Source organism: Pseudophryne corroboree (assembly GCF_028390025.1).
Source record: "Pseudophryne corroboree isolate aPseCor3 chromosome 3 unlocalized genomic scaffold, aPseCor3.hap2 SUPER_3_unloc_1, whole genome shotgun sequence".
In the NCBI taxonomy this organism is placed as follows: domain Eukaryota; kingdom Metazoa; phylum Chordata; class Amphibia; order Anura; family Myobatrachidae; genus Pseudophryne; species Pseudophryne corroboree.
This window is the reverse complement of record NW_026967493.1, coordinates 4,073,401-4,098,913: the sequence shown is the minus strand read 5'-3', so window position 1 is coordinate 4,098,913 and position 25,513 is coordinate 4,073,401. Positions and strand designations below refer to the sequence as shown.

General features: G+C 47.2%; 1 protein-coding gene across 7 annotated transcripts in view; it reads left to right on the top strand.

The window, feature by feature from the left end:
* Positions 1-24,486, top strand: part of LOC134983105 (zinc finger MYM-type protein 1-like) — a 58,632-nt gene extending 34,146 nt beyond the window's left edge. For 6 of the 7 annotated variants that reach the window (XM_063948812.1, XM_063948807.1, XM_063948806.1 and 3 more), the window contains exon 8: positions 24,399-24,486. The gene's annotated coding sequence lies outside the window, so the exon portion shown is untranslated. The remainder of the gene's footprint in view (positions 1-24,398) is intronic. The other variant, XM_063948813.1, reaches the window with a different exon arrangement.
* The last annotated feature ends 1,027 nt before the right edge of the window (positions 24,487-25,513 follow it).

Here is a 25,513-nt window from a genome sequence, read left to right as displayed (position 1 = left end):
TTTGGGGTCGGTCTTTTAGACCTGGTGGCCACGGCAACAGCTGGGAAATCCACGTTTGTACCCCAGGTCGCCTCTCAAAATAAGACGCCGTATTATCAGGCGCAGTCCTTTGTTGGCAAGCGGACAAAAGGTTCCTCTTTTCTGCTCGTGACAGAGGGAGAGGAAAAAGGCTGCAGAGATCAGCCAGTTCCCAGGAACAGAAACCCTTTCCCGCCTCTGCCAAGCCCTCAGTATGACGCTAGGGCTTTACAAGCTCAGGCACGGTGGGGGCCCGTTCTCAATGAATTTCAGTGCGCAGTGGGCTCACTCGCAAGTAGACCCCTGGATCCTTCAGGTAATATCTCAGGGGTACATATTGGAATTCGAGACGTCTCCCCCTCGCCGTTTCCAAAAGTCGACTTTACCGACGTCTCCCTCTGACAGGGAGGCAGTTTTGGAAGCCATTCACAAGCTGTATTCCCAGCAGGTGATAATCAAGGTACCCCTCCTGCAACAGGGAACGGGGTATTATTCCACACTATTGTGGTACCGAAGCCAGACGGCTCGGTGAGACCGATTCTAAAATCTAAAATCTTTGAACACTTGCATACAGAGGTTCAAATTCAAGATTGAGTCACTCAGAGCAGTGATTGCGAACCTGGAAGAAGGGGACTACATGATGTCTCGGGACATCAAGGATACTTACCTTCATGTCAAAATTTACCCTTCTCACCAAGGGTACCTCAGGTTTATGGTACAGAACTGTCACTATCAGTTCAGACGCTGCCGTAGGGATGGTCCACGGCACCCCGGGTCTTTACCAAGGTAATGGCCGAAATGATGATATTCCTTCGAAGGAAGGGAATTTTAGTTATCCCTTACTTGGACGATTCCCTGATAAGGGTAAGATCCAGGGAACAGTTGGAGGTCGGTGTAGCACTATCTCAGGTAGTGTTGCGGCAGCACGATTGGATTCTCAATATTCCAAAATCGCAGCTGGTTCCGACGACGTGTCTTCTGTTCCTAGGGATGATCCTGGACACAGTCCAGAAAAAGGTGTTTCTCCCGGAGGAGAAAGCCAGGGAGTTATCCGAGCTAGTCAGGAACCTCCTCAAACCGAGCCAAGTCTCAGTGCATCAATGCACAAGGGTTCTGGGTAAAATGGTGGCTTCCTACGAAGCAATCCCATTCGGCAGATTCCACGCAAGAACTTTCCAGTGGGACCTGCTGGACAAATGGTCCGGGTCGCATCTTCAGATGCATCAGCGGATAACCCTGTCACCAAGGACAAGGGTGTCCCTCCTGTGGTGGTTGCAGAGTGCTCATCTTCTAGAGGTCCGCAGATTCGGCATTCAGGACTGGGTCCTGGTAACCACGGATGCCAGCCTGCGAGGCTGGGGAGCAGTCACACAGGGAAGGAATATCCAGGACTTATGGTCAAGCCTGGAGACATCACTTCACATAAATATCCTGAAGCTAAGGGACATTTACAATGCTCTAAGCTTAGCAAGACATCTGCTTCAAGGACAGCCGGTGTTGATCCAGTCGGACAACATCACGGCAGTCACCCACGTAAACAGACAGGGTGGCACAAGAAGCAGAAGGGCAATGACAGAAGCTGCAAGGATTCTTTGCTGGGCGGAAAATCATGGGATAGCACTGTCAGCAGTATTCATTCCGGGAGTGGACAACTGGGAAGCAGACTTCCTCAGCACGACCTCCACCCGGGAGAGTGGGGACTTCACCCAGAAGTCTTCCACATGATTATAAACCGTTGGGAAAAACTCGACAGGTTTTGCGCCAGGTCAAGGGACCCTCAGGCAATAGCTGTAGACGCTCTGGTAACACTGTGGGTGTACCAGTCAGTGTATGTGTTCCCTCCTCTGCCTCTCATACCCAAGGTACTGAGATTGATAAGATGGAGAGGAGTAAGCACTATATTCGTGGCTCCGGATTGGCCAAGAAGGACTTGGTAACCGGAACTTCAAGAGATGCTCACGGAGGATCCGTGGCCTCTACCTCTAAGAAGGGACCTGCTCCAACAAGGACCCTGTCTGTTCCAAGACTTACCGCGGCTGCGTTTGACGGCATGGCGGTTGAACGCCGGATCCTGAAGGAAAAAAGGCATTCCGGATGAAGTCATCCCTATCCTGATCAAAGTCAGGAAGGATGTAACCGCAAAACATTATCACCGCATTGGCGAAAATATGTTGCGTGGTGCGAGGCCAGTAAGGCCCGACGGAGGAAATTCAACTGGGTCGATTGCTACATTCCTGCAAACAGGAGTGTCTATGGGCCTGAAATTGGGGTCCATTAAGGTTCAAATTTCGGCCCTGTCAATTTTCTTCCAAAAGGAACTAGCTTCAGTCCCTGAAGTTCAGACGTTTGTAAAAGGGGTACTGCATATACAGCCTCCTTTTGTGCCTCCAGTGGCACTGTGGGATCTCAATGTAGTTTTTTGGGTTCCAAAAGTCACATTGGTTTGAACCACTTAAATCTGTGGAGTTAAAATATCTCACATGGAAAGTGGTCATGCTGTTGGCCCTGGCCTGGGCCAGGCGCGTGTCAGAATTGGCGGCTTTATCCTGTAAAAGCCCTTATCTGATTTTCCATTCGGACAGGGCGGAATTGAGGACTCGTCCTCAATTTCTCCCTAAGGTGGTTTCAGCATTTCACTTAAACCAACCTATTGTGGTGCCTGCGGCTACTAGGGACTTGGAGGATTCCAAGTTGCTGGACGTAGTCAGGGCCCTGAAAATATATGTTTCCAGGACGGCTGGAGTCAGAAAATCTGACTCGCTGTTTATCCTGTATGCACCCAACAAGCTGGGTGCTCCTGCTTCTAAGCAGACGATTGCTCGTTGGATTTGTAGTACAATTCAGCTTGCACATTCTGTGGCAGGCCTGCCACAGCCAAAATCTGTAAAAGCCCATTCCACACGGAAAGTGGGCTCATCTTGGGCGGCTGCCCGAGGGGTCTCGGCTTTACAACTTTGCCGAGCAGCTACTTGGTCAGGGGCAAACACGTTTGCTAAATTCTACAAATTTGATACCCTGGCTGAGGAGGACCTGGAGTTCTCTCATTCGGTGCTGCAGAGTCATCCGCACTCTCCCGCCCGTTTGGGAGCTTTGGTATAATCCCCATGGTCCTTACGGAGTTCCCAGCATCCACTAGGACGTTAGAGAAAATAAGAATTTACTTACCGATAATTCTATTTCTCATAGTCCGTAGTGGATGCTGGGCGCCCATCCCAAGTGCGGATTGTCTGCATTACTTGTACATAGTTATTGTTACAAAAATCGGGTTATTGTTGTTGTGAGCCATCTTTTCAGAGGCTCCTCTGTTATCATGCTGTTAACTGGGTTCAGATCACAAGTTGTATGGTGTGATTGGTGTGGCTGGTATGAGTCTTACCCGGGATTCAAAATCCTTCCTTATTGTGTACGCTCGTCCGGGCACAGTATCCTAACTGAGGCTTGGAGGAGGGTCATAGGGGGAGGAGCCAGTGCACACCAGCTAGTCCTAAAGCTTTTACTTTGTGCCCAGTCTCCTGCGGAGCCGCTATTCCCCATGGTCCTTTCGGAGTCCCCAGCATCCACTACGGACTATGAGAAATAGAATTATCGGTAAGTAAATTCTTATTTTAAACATTAATAATAAATTATAGAGTTCTAAAAACAGGTATATATATATAAATATATGTTTCAATCAATTAATCATAATTGATTACACAAAGGCGATCATGGCTGACACTATATAATATATATGGAGCAAAGGAAAGAGGAAAAAAACCTTTATGAATTCATTCATTTATACGATTCACTTTTAATTCTGATCATAATAACTATTAGTAAAAAGATTTAAAAAAATATAAACAATATACAGATACAATCTCATCATTGTTTATTTATTCATTTGTTTTAATTTCAAATGAATCCCAATATGTGGGATATATCTATATCTACCACATGAAAGAATCTCTTCAGAGGTATTAATAAAACCACTATACCGCAAATAGATAACAAGTCTGTAAATCTCATAAATTATATCTCCCGGTACAGGACACAAGGTCTGGTCTAATCCTACTGTACTCCCCTATTATAGACCGTGGGTCCATAGAAACAGGTTTTTATTTACCACAGGTTAGAAATCTGCAAGACCCTTGTATCTAAATGCTAGTCATATGTAACAAAGCTTAAAACTGACTGTTACATTATACATCTATCCCTCAAAAATTACAAATCCCTCTTAGAGATCTATCTCGATACATTTGTTCAGTCCCTCAGGGACGAGGGTTCTCAAAGTATGTATCCAGAAGTTCTCCCGTATACACAACTTTCTGTATCTGTTTCCACTTCTGGCTGTTGGTTTAATCCACTCGATTCCTGTAATGCTGAGACTGAGACTCCTGAAGTTCCCAGCATGATATTCTGTGAAATGCTTAGATATTCCACTAATAAAAGATTTTTTCAGAATATTTCTCCTATGTTCTAGGAGACGAGTTTTTAAACTCCTCGTTGTCCTGCCTACATAAATTAGTTCACAACTACATTGCATTATGTAGACCACAAAAGTTGTTTTACAATTAATGTATGTTTTGATGTCAAATTGTTCTTCTATATTTCGGGAGCTGAAATGTTTTACATTATTACCAATTTAGGAGCAGGTGGTACATACTTTTGCGCCACACTTGAAAAACATCCCTTGGTTCTCACAGGTAACCAATTCAGAGGCATACTAGTTGGCAACACCTCTTTTCTACAGTTATTACCTGTTCTTTTATCAGTAAAAAAGCTTGGTGACAGCCAATGTTTAAGATTTTCTGATTTTTTTTAAAATAACTTTAGGATTGGCTGGTATAGATTGTTCTAAAAGGGGATCGAATAATTATTCCTAATGATGTTCTTAATCTGCTTGGATGCATTATTATATTGGGAAATAAAAGAGAGTACATTTTGATCTGTACTAGCCCTCCTCTCTTTATATGTCAAGAGTTCATCTCTATTCACACTTTTAACTTCCGTGTAGGCTGTAGTAAGCATCTCGACAGGGTATCCGGACTCCAGGTCGACAGCACAAAGGTCGACACACCTTAGGTCGATGCCAATTGGTCGACACCTTAGGTCGACATGGACAAAAGGTCGACATGGACAAAAGGTCGACATGAGTTTTTCACGATTTTTCTCTAACGTCCTAAGTGGATGCTGGGGACTCCGTAAGGACCATGGGGAATAGCGGCTCCGCAGGAGACTGGGCACATCTAAAGAAAGCTTTAGGACTATCTGGTGTGCACTGGCTCCTCCCCCTATGACCCTCCTCCAAGCCTCAGTTAGATCTTTGTGCCCGAACGAGAAGGGTGCACACTAGGGGCTCTCCTGAGCTTCTTAGTGAAAGTTTTAGTTTAGGTTTTTTATTTTCAGTGAGACCTGCTGGCAACAGGCTCACTGCATCGAGGGACTAAGGGGAGAAGAAGCGAACTCACCTGCGTGCAGAGTGGATTGGGCTTCTTAGGCTACTGGACATTAGCTCCAGAGGGACGATCACAGGCCCAGCCATGGATGGGTCCCAGAGCCGCGCCGCCGGCCCCCTTACAGAGCCAGAAGGCAGAAGAGGTCCGGAAAATCGGCGGCAGAAGACGTCCTGTCTTCAACAAGGTAGCGCACAGCACTGCAGCTGTGCGCCATTGCTCTCAGCACACTTCACACTCCGGTCACTGAGGGTGCAGGGCGCTGGGGGGGGGGCGCTCTGAGACGCAATAAAAACACCTTGGATGGCAAAAAAATGCATCACATATAGCTCCTGGGCTATATGGATGCATTTAACCCCTGTCAGAATACATAGAAAAACGGGAGATAAGGCCGCCGATAAGGGGGCGGAGCCTATCTCCTCAGCACACTGGCGCCATTTTCCCTCACAGCTCCGTTGGAGGGAAGCTCCCTGGCTCTCCCCTGCAGTCACTACACTACAGAAAGGGTTAAAAAAGAGAGGGGGGGGGCACTAATTACGCGCAGTATTAAAGATACAGCAGCTATAAGGGGAAAAACACTTATATAAGGTTATCCCTGTATATATATAGCGCTCTGGGGTGTGCTGGCAAACTCTCCCTCTGTCTCCCCAAAGGGCTAGTGGGGTCCTGTCCTCTATCAGAGCATTCCCTGTGTGTGTGCTGTATGTCGGTACGTTTGTGTCGACATGTATGAGGAGAAAAATGATGTGGAGACGGAGCAGATTGCCTGTAATAGTGATGTCACCCCCTAGGGGGTCGACACCTGAGTGGATGAACTGTTGGGAGGAATTACGTGACAGTGTCAGCTCTGTATAAAAGACAGTGGTTGACATGAGACAGCCGGCTACTCAGCTTGTGCCTGTCCAGACGTCTCATAGGCCGTCAGGGGCTCTAAAGCGCCCGTTACCTCAGATGGCAGATATAGACGCCGACACGGATACTGACTCCAGTGTCGACGGTGAAGAGACAAATGTGACTTCCAGTAGGGCCACACGTTACATGATTGAGGCAATGAAAAAATGTTTTACACATTTCTGATAATACGAGTACCACCAAAAAGGGGTATTATGTTCGGTGAGGAAAAACTACCTGTAGTTTTCCTGAATCTGAGAAATTAAATGAGGTGTGTGATGATGCGTGGTTTTCCCCCGATAACAACTGATAATTTCTAAAATGTTATTGGCATTATATCCTTTCCCGCCAGAGGTTAGGGTGCGTTGGGAAACACCCCCTAGGGTGGATAAAGCGCTCACACGCTTGTAAGGGCTCTACCCTCTCCTGAGATGGCCGCCCTTAAGGATCCTGCTGATAGAAAGCAGGAGGGTATCCTAAAATGTATTTACACATACTGGTGTTATACTGCGACCAGCAATCGCCTCAGCCTGGATGTGCAGTGCTGGGTTGGCGTGGTCGGATTCCCTGACTGAAAATATTGATACCCTAGATAGGGACAGTATATTTTTGCCTATAGAGCATTTAAAAGATGCATTTCTATATATGCGCGATGCACAGCGGAATATTTGCCGACTGGCATCAAGTCTAAGTGCGTTGTCCATTTCTACCAGTAGAGGGTTATGGACACGTCAGTAGTCAGGTGATGCGTATTCCAAACGGCATTTGGAAGTATTGCCTTATTAAGGGGAGGAGTTATTTGGGGTCGGTCTTTCAGACCTGGTGGCCACGGCAACAGCTGGGAAATCCACGTTTGTACCCCAGGTCGCCTCTCAACATGAGAAGACGCCGTATTATCAGGCGCAGTCTTTTCGTGGACAAGCGGGCAAAAGGTTCCTCATTTCTGCCCCGTGACAGAGGGAGAGGAAAAAGGCTGCAGAAATCAGCCAGTTCCCAGGAACAGAAACCCTCTCCCGCCTCTGCCAAGCCCTCAGTATGACGCTGGGGCTTTACAAGCAGAATCAGGCACGGTGGGGGGCCCGTCTCAATGAATTTCAGCGCGCAGTGGGCTCACTCGCAAGTAGACCCCTGGATCCTTCAGGTGATATCTCAGGGGTACAAATTAGAATTCGAGACGTCTCCCCCTCGCCGTTTTCTAAAGTCGGCTTTACCGATGTCTCCTTCTGACAGGGAGACAGTTTTGGAAGCCATTCACAAGCTGTATTCCCAGCAGGTGATAATCAAGGTACCCCTCCTGCAACAGGGAACGGGGTATTATTCCACACTGTTGTGGTACCGAAGCCGGACAGCTCGGTGAGACCGATTCTAAATCTAAAATCTTTGAACACTTACATACAGAGGTTCAAATTCAAGATTGAGTCACTCAGAGCAGTGATTGCGAACCTGGAAGAAGGGGACTACATGATGTCTCGGGACATCAAGGATGCTTACCTTCATGTCAAAATTTACCCTTCTCACCAAGGGTACCTCAGGTTTATGGTACAGAACTGTCACTATCAGTTCAGACGCTGCCGTATGGATGGTCCACGGCACCCCGGGTCTTTACCAAGGTAATGGCCGAAATGGTGATATTCCTTCGAAGGAAGGGAATTTTAGTTATCCCTTACTTGGACGATTCCCTGATAAGGGTAAGATCCACGGAACAGTTGGAGGTCGGTGTAGCACTATCTCAGGTAGTGTTGCGGCAGCACGATTGGATTCTCAATATTCCAAAATCGCAGCTGGTTCCGACGACTTGTCTTCTGTTCCTAGGGATGATCCTGGACACAGTCCAGAAAAAGGTGTTTCTCCCGGAGGAGAAAGCCAGGGAGTTATCCGAGCTAGTCAGGAACCTCCTAAAACCGAGCCAAGTCTCAGTGCATCAATGCACAAGGGTTCTGGGTAAAATGGTGGCTTCCTACGAAGCAATCCCATTCGGCAGATTCCACGCAAGAACTTTCCAGTGGGACCTGCTGGACAAATGGTCCGGGTCGCATCTTCAGATGCATCAGCGGATAACCCTGTCACCAAGGACAAGGGTGTCCCTCCTGTGGTGGTTGCAGAGTGCTCATCTTCTAGAGGGCCGCAGATTCGGCATTCAGGACTGGGTCCTGGTGACCACGGATGCCAGCCTGCGAGGCTGGGGAGCAGTCACACAGGGAAGGAATATCCAGGGCTTATGGTCAAGCCTGGAGACATCACTTCACATAAATATCCTGAAGCTAAGGGCCATTTACAATGCTCTAAGCTTAGCAAGACCTCTGCTTCAAGGTCAGCCGCTGTTGATCCAGTCAGACAACATCACGGCAGTCACCCACGTAAACAGACAGGGTGGCACAAGAAGCAGGAGGGCAATGGCAGAAGCTGCAAGGATTCTTCGCTGGGCGGAAAATCATGTGATAGCACTGTCAGCAGTATTCATTCCGGGAGTGGACAACTGGGAAGCAGACTTCCTCAGCACGACCTCCACCCGGGAGAGTGGGGACTTCACCCAGAAGTCTTCCACATGATTATAAACCGTTGGGAAAAACTCGACAGGTATTGCGCCAGGTCAGGGGACCCTCAGGCAATAGCTGTAGACGCTCTGGTAACACCGTGGGTGTACCAGTCAGTGTATGTGTTCCCTCCTATGCCTCTCATACCCAAGGTACTGAGATTGATAAGATGGAGAGGAGTAAGCACTATATTCGTGGCTCCGGATTGGCCAAGAAGGACTTGGTAACCGGAACTTCAAGAGATGCTCACGGAGGATCCGTGGCCTCTACCTCTAAGAAGGGACCTGCTCCAGCAAGGACCCTGTCTGTTCCAAGACTTACCGCGGCTGCGTTTGACGGCATGGCGGTTGAACGCCGGATCCTGAAGGAAAAAAGGCATTCCGGATGAAGTCATCCCTATCCTGATCAAAGCCAGGAAGGATGTAACCGCAAGACATTATCACCGCATTTGGCGAAAATATGTTGCGTGGTGCGAGGCCAGTAAGGCCCGACGGAGGAAATTCAACTGGGTCGATTCCTACATTTCCTGCAAACAGGAGTGTCACTGTCTATGGGCCTGAAATTGGGGTCCATTAAGGTTCAAATTTCGGCCCTGTCAATTTTCTTCCAAAAAGAACTAGCTTCAGTCCCTGAAGTTCAGACGTTTGTAAAAGGGGTACTGCATATACAGCCTCCTTTTGTGCCTCCAGTGGCACTTTGGGATCTCAATGTAATTTTTGGGTTCCAAAAGTCACATTGGTTTGAACCACTTAAATCTGTGGAGTTAAAATATCTCACATGGAAAGTGGTCATGCTGTTGGCCCTGGCCTGGGCCAGGCGCGTGTCAGAATTGGCGGCTTTATCCTGTAAAAGCCCTTATCTGGTTTTCCATTCGGACAGGGCGGAATTGAGGACTCGTCCTCAGTTTCTCCCTAAGGTGGTTTCAGCGTTTCACCTGAACCAACCTATTGTGGTGCCTGCGGCTACTAGGGACTTGGAGGACTCCAAGTTGCTAGACGTTGTCAGGGCCCTGAAAATATATGTTTCCAGGACGGCTGGAGTCAGGAAATCTGACTCGCTGTTTATCCTGTATGCACCCAACAAGCTGGGTGCTCCTGCTTCTAAGCAGACTATTGCTCGTTGGATTTGTAGTACAATTCAGCTTGCACATTCTGTGGCAGGCCTGCCACAGCCAAAAATCTGTAAATGCCCACTCCACAAGGAAGGTGGGCTCATCTTGGGCGGCTGCCCGAGGGGTCTCGGCTTTACAACTTTGCCGAGCAGCTACTTGGTCAGGAGCAAATACGTTTGTAAAATTCTACAAAATTGATACCCTGGCTGAGGAGGACCTGGAGTTCTCTCATTTGGTGCTGCAGAGTCATCCGCACTCTCCCGCCCGTTTGGGAGCTTTGGTATAATCCCCATGGTCCTTACGGAGTCCCCAGCATCCACTTAGGACGTTAGAGAAAATAAGAATTTACTTACCGATAATTCTATTTCTCGTAGTCCGTAGTGGATGCTGGGCGCCCATCCCAAGTGCGGATTGTCTGCAATACTGGTACATAGTTATTGTTACCAAAAAATCGGGTTATTGCTGTAGTGAGCCATCTTTTCTAGAGGCTCCTCTGTTATCATGCTGTTAACTGGGTTCAGATCACAAGTTGTACGGTGTGATTGGTGTGGCTGGTATGAGTCTTACCCGGGATTCAAAATCCTTCCTTATTGTGCACGCTCGTCCGGGCACAGTATCCTAACTGAGGCTTGGAGGAGGGTCATAGGGGAAGGAGCCAGTGCACACCAGATAGTCCTAAAGCTTTCTTTAGATGTGCCCAGTCTCCTGCGGAGCCGCTATTCCCCATGGTCCTTACGGAGTCACCAGCATCCACTACGGACTACGAGAAATAGAATTATCGGTAAGTAAATTCTTATTTTTTCTTTTTTTGAACCTTTTCCTACTTAACGATCCACGTGGACTACGATTGCAACGGTAAAGTGTGCCGAGCGAAGCGGTAGCGGAGCGAAGGCACCATGCCGAAGCATGGCGAGCCATGCGAGGGGACGCGGTGCACTAATTTGGGATCCCGGTCACTCTACGAAGAAAACGACACAAAAAACCCAAAAAAACTCATGTCGACCTTTTTCTATGTCGACCTTGTTCCTGTCGACCTTTTGTCCATGTTGACCTAAGGTGTGTCGACCAATTGGTGTCGACCTAAGGTGTGTCGACCTTTATGCTGTCGACCCTCCGTCCCAGACCCCTCGACAGGATACTATTTATCCTTAAAGGCCAGGAGCATTTCCTCTGCCTGGACCTCGAAGACCCCAGTATCTGTACAATTTCTACGCAAACGTCTCAGTTGCCCTCTTGGTATATTTTGGATCCACGGTCTATAGTGAGAGCTATTGAAATTTAGAAAATGATAATTAACCACATCCTTCCTGAATGTACGTGTTTGGATCTGATTGTTCTCTATTGTAAGTGCTATATCCAGAAAAGAAATGGCTCTCCTATCCATATTACACGTGAAAGACAGATTAAATTCATTATTTATATAGCACTTACAATGGAGAGTTTGAAATGTCTTTCAAATGTATGCCTATTAAGTCTGTTTGACTGTTTTAATGGTTTTTATATGAAGATAGTATATAATTAAATTTTGATTATAAAACCGCTGGCAGTGATAAATATAAAAAGTTTTTTTAGCGCGACCTTTATTTTCTTTTTTATCCTGATTCTCCAATTGAAAGCTCTACAGAAAGGGTTTCTAAGGTCGTTTGCAATTAAACCAATTTATTTTATCATAGTACAAACTAATTAGAATATATCCTTATAATTTGGCCTCCGCGCTTTAGATGCTTGTTTTTGGGGTTGTGTGATCCCTATAACCCTGTCTCCTGACCCAGGGAATTCAGTTTGTTACAAAGTCCAAGGATGGAGCAGGATTAGATCGAGAAGGAAGACCTATTCAGGCAAGAAAACACAACCACACTTCCATACCAGAAGGAAGGAAGGGATTAATAAGTGTACAGATTCTCAAATCAAGTGCGTCTGGGTGGGTTCCCTGTGGATACTGTGGACTTTGGAGAAACAGAGTTAACTATGGTACGTATACCATAACTCTTGTTTTCTCCTTCAGGGTCCACAGTAGATCCACAGGATTTACATTGGGATGTACCAAAGCAGCAATTAAGGGAGAGGACGCTCCTAATTGGACAGGAGAATCCTACGCCCAAATGCAGCATCCTGAGAGGCAAAGGTATCAAAGGCATAATGTCTAATAAATGTATTTATGGATGACCATGTGGCTGCTTGCTCAGCTGAGGCACCACGGTGGGCTGCCCATGAAGGATCTACTGAACAGTTAGAATGGGCAGAAACATTATCCGGGATAGGGAGATCGGCTTGAGAGTATGCTTCTGATACCCCTTTTCCACTAGCTGTTTTTACCCGTGTTTTTGCACGGAGGCGCGCATCGACACGGGTTTTTAGTAGGTGGAAACGGGTCAACACGGGTTGAGTGACCCGGGAATCCAACCCGGCTATTTACCTGGGTAGAACACGGTAATGATACGGATACCGGTGCAGTGGAAACGGTCATTACACGTGTTTTCAGACCCGAGTAACGCTCTGAGACGCTGATTGGTGCTTCTGGGGCACTGGAAGATGATGGGAGACACACTGGGCACATGCAGGCACCGCAGCAGCAGACAAACGTGGATGCACATCTATTGCAACAGCTACAACACTACGCTGGGCACATGCAGGCATTGAGGCAGCTTGCAAACAAAACACTACTGCACCGGCGTCCATTGCTGCAATGCTGTGAGCAGGCCCCACCCCTCCCTTTTGGTCCTTTTGATGACATCATCTTGATGAGACAGTAAAAAGTCCATTTGTAATGACAGCAATAGGCTTTTACAGAGCTTACCCGGGTTAGGTGGAAACAGATCAGACACGGGAATAACCCGTGTCGAAGTGTAGTGGAAACAGGGGAGCCGACACGGGTTGTAGCCGTGTTAAACATCCCGATCGGACACGGTACGTAGGTGGAAAAGGGGTATGAGATAGTACTCCGAAGTCATCTAGCCAATGTTTGCTTATTGACAGGTCATCTTCTCTTGTGAAATCCGTATAGAACAAAGACAGTGTTTGTTCTTGTGATGGCACTGGTACGATCCACGTAGATCCTTAGTGCACGAACTACATCCATTATGCATTTCCCACAGAGAGATCTGGCAATTGGAATACTTGAACTACTATTTCTTCATTAAGATGGAACTTTGAGACCACCTTAGGAAGATACCCAGATTTGGTTTGGAGAACCGCTCTGATTGGAATACCAAAAATGGGGGGCGACCTGACAGTGCCCCTAAATCTGATGCTCTTCTAGCTGAAGCAATTGCCAGTAGAGAAAGAACTTTAGCTGTCAACCATTTGAGGTACACCCGATGCAAGGGTTCAAATGGGGCATCTTGAACAGCCTGAGAACCAGTCCTAGGTAACAATGAGCTGTTGGAGGTACAAACGCAGGGTGAATATGAAGTATTCCTTGGAAAAAGGTGCAACCATCTTGTAGATTTGCAATTGTCCTTTGGAACCAAATGGTTAATGCTGACACCTGTGCCTTCCGGGAAGTTATGCGGAGACCTCTGTCCATTCCAGCTTGAAGGAACGCTAGAATTCTTGAAACCCTGAAGGACCTTGGATCATAATTTCTGGCAGAGCACCACTGAAAATAAGCATGCCATATCCAGTAATAGATGCGAGCTGAAGATGGCTTCCTTACTTTAAGTATCATTTGAATTACAGCCTGTGAAAATCCCTTTGCTATCAATATGGATGCTTCAAGTGCCACGCCGTCAAAGACAGTCGATCCAAGTGTTTGTAGAGACAGGGACCATGAATCAGATCAGGTCGTTAAGGCAGTAGGAATGGAGCATCCACGGATAGCCTCTGCAGATCCATGTACCAATTTTGTCTAGGCCACGCCGGAGCGATTAATATCATGGCACCCCCTTCCTGTTTGAATTTTTGAATCTCCCTGGGCAACAGGGAGATTGGTGGGAATACATATGCCAGATTAAATTTCTCTATCGTCCTAGTGGATGCTGGGGTTCCTGAAAGGACCATGGGGAATAGCGGCTCCGCAGGAGACAGGGCACAAAAAGTAAAGCTTTTCCAGATCAGGTGGTGTGCACTGGCTCCTCCCCCTATGACCCTCCTCCAGACTCCAGTTAGATTTTTGTGCCCGGCCGAGAAGGGTGCAATTCTAGGTGGCTCTCATAAAGAGCTGCTTAGAGAAAGTTTAGCTTAGGTTTTTTATTTTACAGTGATTCCTGCTGGCAACAGGATCACTGCAACGAGGGACAGAGGGGAGAAGAAGTGAACTCACCTGCGTGCAGGATGGATTGGCTTCTTGGCTACTGGACATCAGCTCCAGAGGGACGATCACAGGTACAGCCTGGATGGTCACCGGAGCCGCGCCGCCGGCCCCCTTGCAGATGCTGAAGTAAGAAGAGGTCCAGAATCGGCGGCTGAAGACTCCTGCAGTCTTCTAAAGGTAGCGCACAGCACTGCAGCTGTGCGCCATTTTCCTCTCAGCACACTTCACACGCAGTCACTGAGGGTGCAGGGCGCTGGGGGGGGGCGCCCTGGGAGGCAAATGTAAACCTATATAAAGGCTAAAAATACCTCACATATAGCCCCCAGAGGCTATATGGAGATATTTAACCCCTGCCTGTATTCACAAAATAGCGGGAGACGAGCCCGCCGAAAAAGGGGCGGGGCCTATCTCCTCAGCACACGGCGCCATTTCCTCTCACAGCTCCGCTGGTCAGGACGGCTCCCAGGTCTCTCCCCTGCACTGCACTACAGAAACAGGGTAAAACAGAGAGGGGGGGCAAATTTAATGGCAATATCTTGATATATATAAAGCAGCTATAAGGGAGCACTTATTATAAGGCTATCCCTGTCATATATAGCGCTTTTTGGTGTGTGCTGGCAGACTCTCCCTCTGTCTCCCCAAAGGGCTAGTGGGTCCTGTCTTCGTTTAGAGCATTCCCTGTGTGTCTGCTGTGTGTCGGTACGTGTGTGTCGACATGTATGAGGACGATATTGGTGTGGAGGCGGAGCAATTGCCAAATATGGGGATGTCACCTCCTAGGGGGTCGACACCAGAATGGATGCCTTTATTTATGGAATTACGGGATAGTGTCAACACGCTAAAGCAGTCGTTTGACGACATGAGGCGGCCGGACAATCAATTAGTGCCTGTCCAGGCGCCTCAAACACCGTCAGGGGCTGTAAAACGCCCTTTGCCTCAGTCGGTCGACACAGATCCAGACACAGGCACTGATTCCAGTGGTGACGGTGACGAATCAACCGTATTTTCCAGTAGGGCCACACGTTATATGATTTTGGCAATGAAGGAGGCGTTACATTTAGCTGATACTACAGGTACCACTAAACAGGGTATTATGCGGGGTGTGAAAAAACTACCTATAGTTTTTCCTGAATCAGAAGAATTAAATGACGTGTGTGATGAAGCGTGGGTTGCCCCTGATAAAAAGCTGATAATTTCAAAGAAATTATTGGCATTATACCCTTTCCCGCCAGAGGTTAGGGAGCGCTGGGAAACACCTCCTAGGGTGGACAAGGCGCTAACACGCTTATCAAAACAAGTGGCGTTACCTTCTCCTGAGACGGCCGCACTTAAAGATCCATCAGATAGGAGGATGGAAAATATCCAAAAAAGTATATACACACATGCAGGTGTTATACTACGACCAGCTATAGCGACTGCCTGGATGTGCAGTGCTGGGGTAGTTTGGTCAGAGTCCCTGATTGAAAATATTGATACCCTGGACAGGGACAATATTTTACTGTCGTTAGAACAAATAAAGGATGCATTTCTTTATATGCGTGATGCACAGAGGGATATCTGCACACTGGCATCACGGGTAAGTGCTATGTCCATTTCGGCCAGAAGAGCTTTATGGACGCGACAGTGGACAGGCGATGCGGATTCAAAACGGCATATGGAAGTTTTGCCGTATAAAGGGGAGGAGTTATTTGGAGTCGGTCTATCAGATTTGGTGGCCACGGCTACAGCCGGGAAATCCACCTTTCTACCTCAAGTCACTCCCCAACAGAAAAAGGCACCGACTTTTCAACCGCAGCCCTTTCGTTCCTTTAAAAATAAGAGAGCAAAGGGCTATTCATATCTGCCACGAGGCAGAGGTCGAGGGAAGAAACAGCAACAGGCAGCTCCTTCCCAGGAACAGAAGCCCTCCCCGGCTTCTACAAAAGCCTCAGCATGACGCTGGGGCTTCTCAAGCGGACTCGGGGACGGTGGGAGGTCGTCTCAAAAATTACAGCGCGCAGTGGGCTCACTCGCAGGTAGATCCCTGGATCCTGCAGATAATATCTCAGGGGTACAGGTTGAAATTAGAGACAGATCCACCTCGCCGTTTCCTGAAGTCTGCTTTACCAACGTCCCCTTCCGAAAGGGAGACGGTTTTGGAAGCCATTCACAAGCTGTACTCTCAGCAGGTGATAGTCAAGGTACCTCTTCTACAACAAGGGAAGGGGTATTATTCCACTCTATTTGTGGTACCGAAGCCGGATGGCTCGGTAAGGCCTATTCTAAATCTGAAGTCCTTGAACCTGTACATAAAGAAGTTCAAGTTCAAGATGGAGTCACTCAGAGCAGTGATAGCGAACCTGGAAGAAGGGGACTTTATGGTATCCTTGGACATCAAGGATGCGTATCTCCACGTTCCAATTTACCCCTCACACCAGGGGTACCTCAGGTTCGTTGTACAAAACTGTCACTATCAGTTTCAGACGCTGCCGTTTGGTTTGTCCACGGCACCTCGGGTCTTTACAAAGGTAATGGCCGAGATGATGATTCTTCTTCGAAGAAAAGGCGTATTAATTATCCCATACTTGGACGATCTCCTAATAAGGGCAAGGTCCAGAGAACAGCTAGAGATGGGATTAGCAATATCTCAAGAGGTGCTAAAGCAGCACGGATGGATTCTGAATATTCCAAAATCCCAATTAATGCCGACAACTCGTCTGCTGTTCCTAGGGATGATTCTGGACACGGTTCAGAAAAAGGTTTTTCTTCCCGAGGAAAAAGCCAAGGAGTTATCCGACCTGGTCAGGAATCTCCTAAAACCAGGAAAGGTGTCTGTACATCAATGCACGCATCTTCAGATGCACCTGCGGATAACCCTGTCTCCAAGGACAAGGGTATCTCTTCTGTGGTGGTTGTAGAGGGCTCATCTATTGGAGGGCCGCAGATTCGGCATACAGGATTGGATCCTGGTGACCACGGACGCCAGCCTGAGAGGCTGGGGAGCAGTCACACAAGGAAGAAACTTCCAGGGAGTGTGGTCGAGCCTGGAAAAGTCTCTTCACATAAACATTCTGGAACTAAGAGCAATCTACAATGCTCTAAGCCAGGCGGAACCTCTGCTTCAAGGAAGACCGGTGTTGATCCAGTCGGACAACATCACGGCAGTCGCCCATGTAAACAGACAGGGCGGCACAAGAAGCAGGAGTGCAATGGCAGAAGCTGCCAGGATCCTTCGCTGGGCGGAGAATCACGTGATAGCACTGTCAGCAGTGTTCATCCCGGGAGTGGACAACTGGGAAGCAGACTTCCTCAGCAGACACGATCTTCACCCGGGAGAGTGGGGACTTCATCCAGAAGTTTTCCACATGCTAATAAACCGTTGGGAAAGACCAATGGTGGACATGATGGCGTCTCGCCTCAACAAAAAACTGGACAGGTATTGCGCCAGGTCAAGAGATCCGCAGGCAATAGCTGTGGACGCGCTGGTAACACCTTGGGTGTACCAGTCGGTGTATGTGTTTCCTCCTCTGCCTCTCATACCAAAGGTATTGAGAATCATACGGCAAAGCGGAGTAAGAACGATACTAGTGGCTCCGGATTGGCCAAGAAGGTCTTGGTACCCGGAACTTCAAGAGATGGTCACGGACGATCCGTGGCCTCTACCTCTAAGACAGGACCTGCTTCAGCAGGGACCGTGTCTATTCCAAGACTTACCGCGGCTGCGTTTGACGGCATGGCGGTTGAACGCCAGATACTAAAAGGAAAAGGCATTCCAGAAGAAGTCATTCCTACCTTGATTAAGGCAAGAAAGGAAGTCACCGCGAAGCATTATCACCGCATTTGGCGGAAATATGTTGCGTGGTGCGAGGATCGGAGTACTCCGACGGAGGAATTTCAACTGGGTCGTTTCCTACATTTCCTGCAATCAGGATTGTCTATGGGTCTCAAATTGGGATCTATTAAGGTTCAAATTTCGGCCCTGTCAATATTCTTCCAAAAAGAATTGGCCTCAGTTCCTGAGGTCCAGACTTTTGTCAAAGGAGTACTGCATATACAGCCTCCTGTGGTGCCTCCGGTGGCACCGTGGGATCTAAATGTAGTTTTAGATTTCCTCAAATCCCATTGGTTTGAACCACTAAAAAATGTGGATTTGAAATATCTCACATGGAAAGTGACTATGTTACTGGCCCTGGCGTCCGCCAGGAGAGTATCTGAACTGGCGGCTTTATCTTATAAAAGCCCTTATTTAATTTTCCATTCGGATAGGGCAGAGCTGCGGACGCGTCCGCATTTTCTCCCTAAGGTGGTATCAGCGTTTCACCTGAACCAGCCTATTGTAGTGCCTGCGGCTACAAGCGACTTGGAGGACTCCAAGTTGTTGGACGTTGTCAGAGCTTTAAAAATATACATTTCAAGGACGGCTGGAGTCAGAAAATCTGACTCGCTGTTTATACTGTATGCACCCAACAAGTTGGGTGCGCCTGCTTCTAAGCAGTCGATTGCTCGTTGGATTTGTAACACAATTCAACTTGCACATTCTGTGGCAGGCCTGCCACAGCCTAAATCTGTTAAGGCCCATTCCACAAGGAAGGTGGGCTCATCTTGGGCGGCTGCCCGAGGGGTCTCGGCATTACAACTCTGCCGAGCAGCTACGTGGTCAGGGGAGAACACGTTTGTAAAATTCTACAAATTTGATACCCTGGCAAAGGAGGACCTGGAGTTCTCTCATTCGGTGCTGCAGAGTCATCCGCACTCTCCCGCCCGTTTGGGAGCTTTGGTATAATCCCCATGGTCCTTTCAGGAACCCCAGCATCCACTAGGACGATAGAGAAAATAAGAATTTACTTACCGATAATTCTATTTCTCGGAGTCCGTAGTGGATGCTGGGCGCCCATCCCAAGTGCGGATTATCTGCAATACTTGTACATAGTTATTGTTAACTAATTCGGGTTATTGTTTAGGGAGCCATCTTTCAGAGGCTCCTCTGTTATCATACTGTTAACTGGGTTTAGATCACAAGTTGTACGGTGTGATTGGTGTGGCTGGTATGAGTCTTACCCGGGATTCAAAATCCTCCCTTATTGTGTACGCTCGTCCGGGCACAGTACCTAACTGGAGTCTGGAGGAGGGTCATAGGGGGAGGAGCCAGTGCACACCACCTGATCTGGAAAAGCTTTACTTTTTGTGCCCTGTCTCCTGCGGAGCCGCTATTCCCCATGGTCCTTTCAGGAACCCCAGCATCCACTACGGACTCCGAGAAATAGAATTATCGGTAAGTAAATTCTTATTTTCCATCTCACTGACAGGGCATCCACGAAGATTGCTTCGGGCTCCTTTGTTTTTGAACCGTATGCTGGTTTCTTGTTGTTCTGACGTGAAGCCATAAGGTCTGGCAGACCCCATTTGTTTACCAAAATCTGAAAGACTTCTGGGTACAAGGCCCATTCACCTGCACGAATGCTGAGAAAGTCTGCTTACCAATTTAGGACTCGGTATGAATATTGCGGACATGGCTGGATGATGAAGTTCTGCCTACATTAATGTGCAGCTTACCTCCCTCATTGCCATCCGACTGTAAGTGCCTCCTTGATGATTGAGGTACGCTACTGCAGTGGCGTTGTCTGAATCGGCTTGCCGTGAAGCATTTCCTTTGCTTGGTTGAGTGCTATGTAAATGGACCAAAGTTCCAGTACATTGATTTGCAGACAACTTTCTTCCTTGGTCCAGCGGCTCTGTAGAGTACTGCCTTGTTACAGCTCCCCAGCCTCGGAGACTGGCATTCGTTGTCCGTTACCAGTCTAATATCCAAAAAGGTCGACCTTTGTCTAAGTGGGACGTCTGTAGCCACCAGGCTAATGACCGACGTACTTCCTGAGGAAGAGTAATTTTTTTACTTCTTACCGTCCGATTCTGTCCATTCCATTTGGAGAGAATCAGATGTTGAAGGGGTCTTGAATGGAACTGGGCGTATTCTACCATGTTGAATGTGGAGACCATTGATCTCAATATCCGCATTGCTGCATGTATGGATACTCTCCGACTGTGTAGCAAACTGCGGATTTTCATCTGTATCGTGGATACAGATAGTCCAGAGGTAGGAAGATTTTCTGACGACTGGTACCTAATACAGCCCTTAGGTGTGTCATCTGTAGGGATGGAACTTGGGTGGACTTTGACCAATTTATGAGCCAACCGTGGGCTGTAGGCAGGCTGTTGTCACATGTAGATGGCAGTGGAGGGTTTCCTGGGATTGTGCCAGGATTATCAGGTCATCCAGATATGGGAAAATCCTTTATTTCCTGACAAAGTAGGTGAGCTGCCATCACCACCATAATTTTTGTGGTCAGCCGAAAAGGTTGTGCTTGAAACTGAAAATGTTGCTGGAGGATTGTGAACCTGAGATAACACTGATGGGAGAGTGCTGTTGGTATATGTAGGTAAGCATCCTGAATGTCCATGGAAACAATGAAATCCCCCAGCTCCATTGACAGGATAATGGTCCGTAATGTTTCCATATGGAATCGCACCCAAATATATTTGTTCAGAGCTTTGAGAATGGGCCAGTGAGACCCATTTGGCTTCTGAATCAGGAACAGGGTAGAGTAGAAACCTAGCCCTCATTGTGCTGAGGGAACTGGTACTATCACTCCTGATTGTAGCAATTTCTGTATTGCCTCTTCGCTACTAGCGGTGGTCTGGAACAATAGAACTTTTGAGGAGGGCGCCTCTTGAAGGAGAGATGGCGTACCCGTGAGATATCACTTCTTGCACCCAGGTATCTGTGGTGGACTGCTGCCAAACCTGTGTAAATTGAAGTCCCGCAGGTGGAGGCCCGTGCCATCAGGCAGGAGACTTGTCTTCTGGTTTAGCAGTAGGGTGTCCTGTTGACCAAGCCTGTTTGGCCTTAAGGTGCATACACACGATGCGATGTAACCTTACGATTTTTACTATATAGTCAAAATCGTAAGGAAAGTTAGTGCAAATCGTACAGTGTCTACAAAGCTTGCGATACCGATGCGCGGCCCCGCTGGAACGGTACCACTTTAAAAAAAAAAAAAAAAAAGACTCTGCAGACAAGTCAATCTTGACTATCTAGTTTAAAGTATGCCATAATCAAAATCGCACCGTGTGCATAGACAATATCGGTGCTTCTGGGCTCTGGGGGAGTTCAAGGGAAATCGCATAGTCAAAATCGGGCACAGACAATCTCACCGTTGATTGAGACTGTTTTACATAAGCCTTTCCCTTTGCTTTACTTTGGGGCCAAAAGGATAGGAAAGCAGGGAATCTAGGTTTAGATGTCGAGGGAAACCCAGCTGATTTAGAATTTGCTTCAGACATTAGAATGTTGTCCAATTCTGTTCCAAACAGACTATTTACGACAAAGGGTAGGGATTCCAATACCTTCTTGGATTCTGTATCAGCCTTCCATGAACGTAGCCATAGTGCTCTGCGAGATGCTACTGAGGAAGCTGAGGCTTGAGAAGCTAATATACCCATATCAGGGCTGCTTCTTCCATATAGGCAGCTGCTTGCTTTATATTTGCTATATGGGATAATTGTTCCCTTGTTCCTAGAACTGAGAAATCATTTTCCAAAGCTTCTGCCCAGCCTGTCACGGCTTTAGCCACCCATGCTGTGGCCATAGCTGGTCTTGTACTTGCCCCTGTTAGGTAAAATACAGTCTTAAGATAGCCATCAATTTTTCTGTTTGTTGCATCATTTAATGATGTTGATGGCAGAGGTAATGTAGATTTTGCGCACCAGTCGTGAGCATCTACGTTGGGAGAAACTTCCCTTTTTAAACACAGGCGAAAGAGGATAGTAAGAGACCAATGTTTTTGGTAACTTAAACCTCTTACTGGATGTAATCCATGCTTCTTGTATAATTTCCGTCAACTAATCTGAGTTTGGAAATTCAGTTTTTACTGTTTTTGGACGTGTAAAGATTGGAGCCTTAGACTTAGATTTCACTGCATGATTTAACTCGGGTACATCCACTGAGGTATGGTGCTCCTCTTCTCTTGAGGCAGACTCGGAGAGAGAATATTCAGCTTCATCTGCAGTATCCTCTGATTCTGAAACATGCGTAGATTTTGAGGGTGGTAGCCCATGTCTACCCATTTTCAAATCCCTGGGCCTGTCTTTCGGTAACAATTGCTGAAAGGCAGCCGAGGTCTGGGCCAAATCTTGGACTGAGTGTGACAGCACATTCATCCATGTGGATTGTCGCATAAATGCAGCAGGATTTTGGGGGTACCCCATAACCGGAGATATAGCTGAAACAGTCAAGCGATCCACTGTATTCAACAGAACCTTAGAAAAAGAAGCCCAAGGCGGTTCTTGTGCTTGTACAGGTTCCTGGCCTGAGGCCGGTTGATCAACCTGTTTGAGGCCTTGAGTGAACCTGAAACAGTTTCCACACAACCCGTCCAGCACTGAATCCTGAGGGCTTAACCCTTTACAGGACAAACATGATATTAATATCGGTGCAGGTGCTGAATCGTTACCTTTGCCTCGTGAGGACATGGCAACGGTATTGTTCACCTATTAGTGTAATAATATGCAGTGACGTGACAGCCTTCACTTATGTATATTCAAAGTGAAGTACAATCAGAACCTACCCTGTTTGCACCAGCATTGAGGGCATGAAAAAAGAGAAAGAGGTTGACAAAAAAGATAGTTTAAAGTCAGATAACAGCACTAGCAAACATCACATAAAAATGATTTAATATACATTTGCAAATGAGCATATATTCCACTACACAATACCCTATGGTAGGTAGGAATCAACACTGTATAACCTGACTGCAGGGAGACTAGCGTATACAGATGCACAGCGAGTAATACAGCAGTATTTGTACACTGTTATTCATTTGCATTAGACACGTATTCACTGATGCAATACCACAGAGGTAGGTAGGAAATCAGTGCTGTATCACCTGCCTCCGGAGAGCAGGATACAGGGAGACTAGAACCTGGCTTCCTCAACTCTATAAGACTGCTAAAAAAATCTATAATTAAAAGACGCTCCAGTGAACACAGCCGCATAGCGACTCCTTTCAGTGTACTAAGTCTTGTTGCATCTCAGACGGAAGCTGGCAAATGCAGTTGATGGCGGGAAACTGGCCATGAACTGGGCGTAACGGTGACCAGGAGAGGGCCTTTAACCCCACTGCTGACATCCATCTCCGGGCTCTGTGGCCTACAAATTTATCCCGGGAGCCTGTGATTCCTGAGGTCTAGCACTGGTGCACCCGAGATGGACGAGCACGTCAGTGACTGTCGGGTAGACTCCAACCTGAGACAGTAAGGCCGCAAGCGGAAGAGACTCTCCTTCTCTCCAGGGCTCCAGCTGCAGCCTGGGATTGTCAGCGCGGACCTTCTAGTACATTCAGCTGGCGCCTGCCATAACACCAGTCTTTACACGAGGGTAACTGTTGTTGCGCGGGAAGTTGTTGGAGTGACTTTGTTAATGTGTAGAAGATGCATATTAAAGTCACTAAAAAAAAAACCAAAATATAGAAAATAATAAAAGTTTTACAAAACAAAAGCTTGTGGCTGAAAACAGCCACACCGTTTCTACAGTGGTCTGGCACCAAACAAAAAACTGAATTCCCTGGGCCAGGAGGCGGGGTTATATGGAGGCTGGACCGATGCATGCTGGTAGCCCAAAAGTTTAACCGCTTGGTGCCTGATCCCCTGACGCCACCTACTACCCAATGTAAATCCTGTGGATCTACTGTGGACCCTGAAGGAGAAAAAAAGCTCTGTTCCAGCAAAGTAGTTCACTTTCCAACCATTTGTCGTCCACAGATTTTCCTCAATACAATATACATTGATACATCACCCAATGCGAATAATACGTTTTTTTAATCATGCCCATTCTGATATAACATTGGGCATCCCCTACACCCCCCTCCCCGCAGCCTAACCCCAACCCTCGCTTCCCTGCAGCCCAGCCCTAACACTCCACAGCGGTGCCTGTAACCTTAGGAGGTGCGAGCAGGAATCGGCAAAAGCGGCTATATGGTATTTGAAAGTTATATTGACGCCCACAGCGCTAGAGGCTCCTACAGGGTCAAACAAGCTAAACGCAACCCCCCCCCCCCCCCTCCCCCCTCCTCCCCAAAGTAGGAACTTTGAAAAAAATATCTGTTTAAAAAGATGTATTTTATTCTCAGCAGATGGATGCAGAAGCAGGAATACCTCGGTGGGACGTCTCCTCTTGTCTACAGATTATAAAATAGAAGATAACATCGTACAAGATTCTCCAGGAGAAACTCTATTACACTAAATATACATCCAGTGTTGGACAAGGAACATACGTCATCTGCTCCCTCTAATCATAAAGATTGTTCTGCTGATAATTTAGATGTTGTTGCACATAGAACAAGCCCTACAAGTGCTAAAATGTTCCCCTGTACTGAGTGTGGGAAATGTTTCTTACATCGTTCAATATTGTTGTTTACCAGAGAACTCTCACAGATAGGAAACCATTTCCATGTTCTGAGTGTGGGAAATGTGTTGCACAGAAATCACATCTTAGCGTTCACATACTGTAGGCGAGAAACCGTTCTCTTGTTCTGAGTGTGCAAAATGTTTTCCTAAGAAATCAATTCTTGTCATATATCAAATATTGCACAGGCGAGAAGCCGTCTCCATGAGTGTGGGAAATGTTTGACGTGGAAAACAACTCTTGTTCTACAGCAGAAATTTCACACGGGGGAAAAATGAACCCCATTACCATGAGGTTGCAGCAATAATCTATTGTAAAATATGTTATTAATGTAAATAATAAAAAATTGGTGTTAACATATATTTACAGATTGTGTTGACATCACTGATTTACGGAGGGCATTTTAACGTTTCACAAAGTATATTAACATATATTTTTTGCTTTTTTTTTAAAAAAGTATTTATTAGGTTTTCACAAAAATAAAGAACAGATGCACAAATCAGCCAAACATAGGGGGTCATTCCGAGTTGAACGCTAGCTGCCGTTGTTCGCAGCGCAGCGATCAGGCTAAAAATCAGCATTTTTGCGCATGCATATGCACCGCAATGCGCAGGCGCGTCGTACAGGTACAATGAGCATCGTGGGTTTGCTCTAACGGACGCACGGCCTAACACAGGAAGATTGAAATGAAGCGGGCGTTTCTCGATGGCAACTGACCGTTTTCAGGGAGTGTTTGAAAAAAACGCAGGCGTGGCAAAACCCCCCACCGTGGCTGGGCGGCTGTGTGATGTCAAAAGCCGTCCCTCCGTCGTTAGAATCAACGCACACGAAGAGTAACTG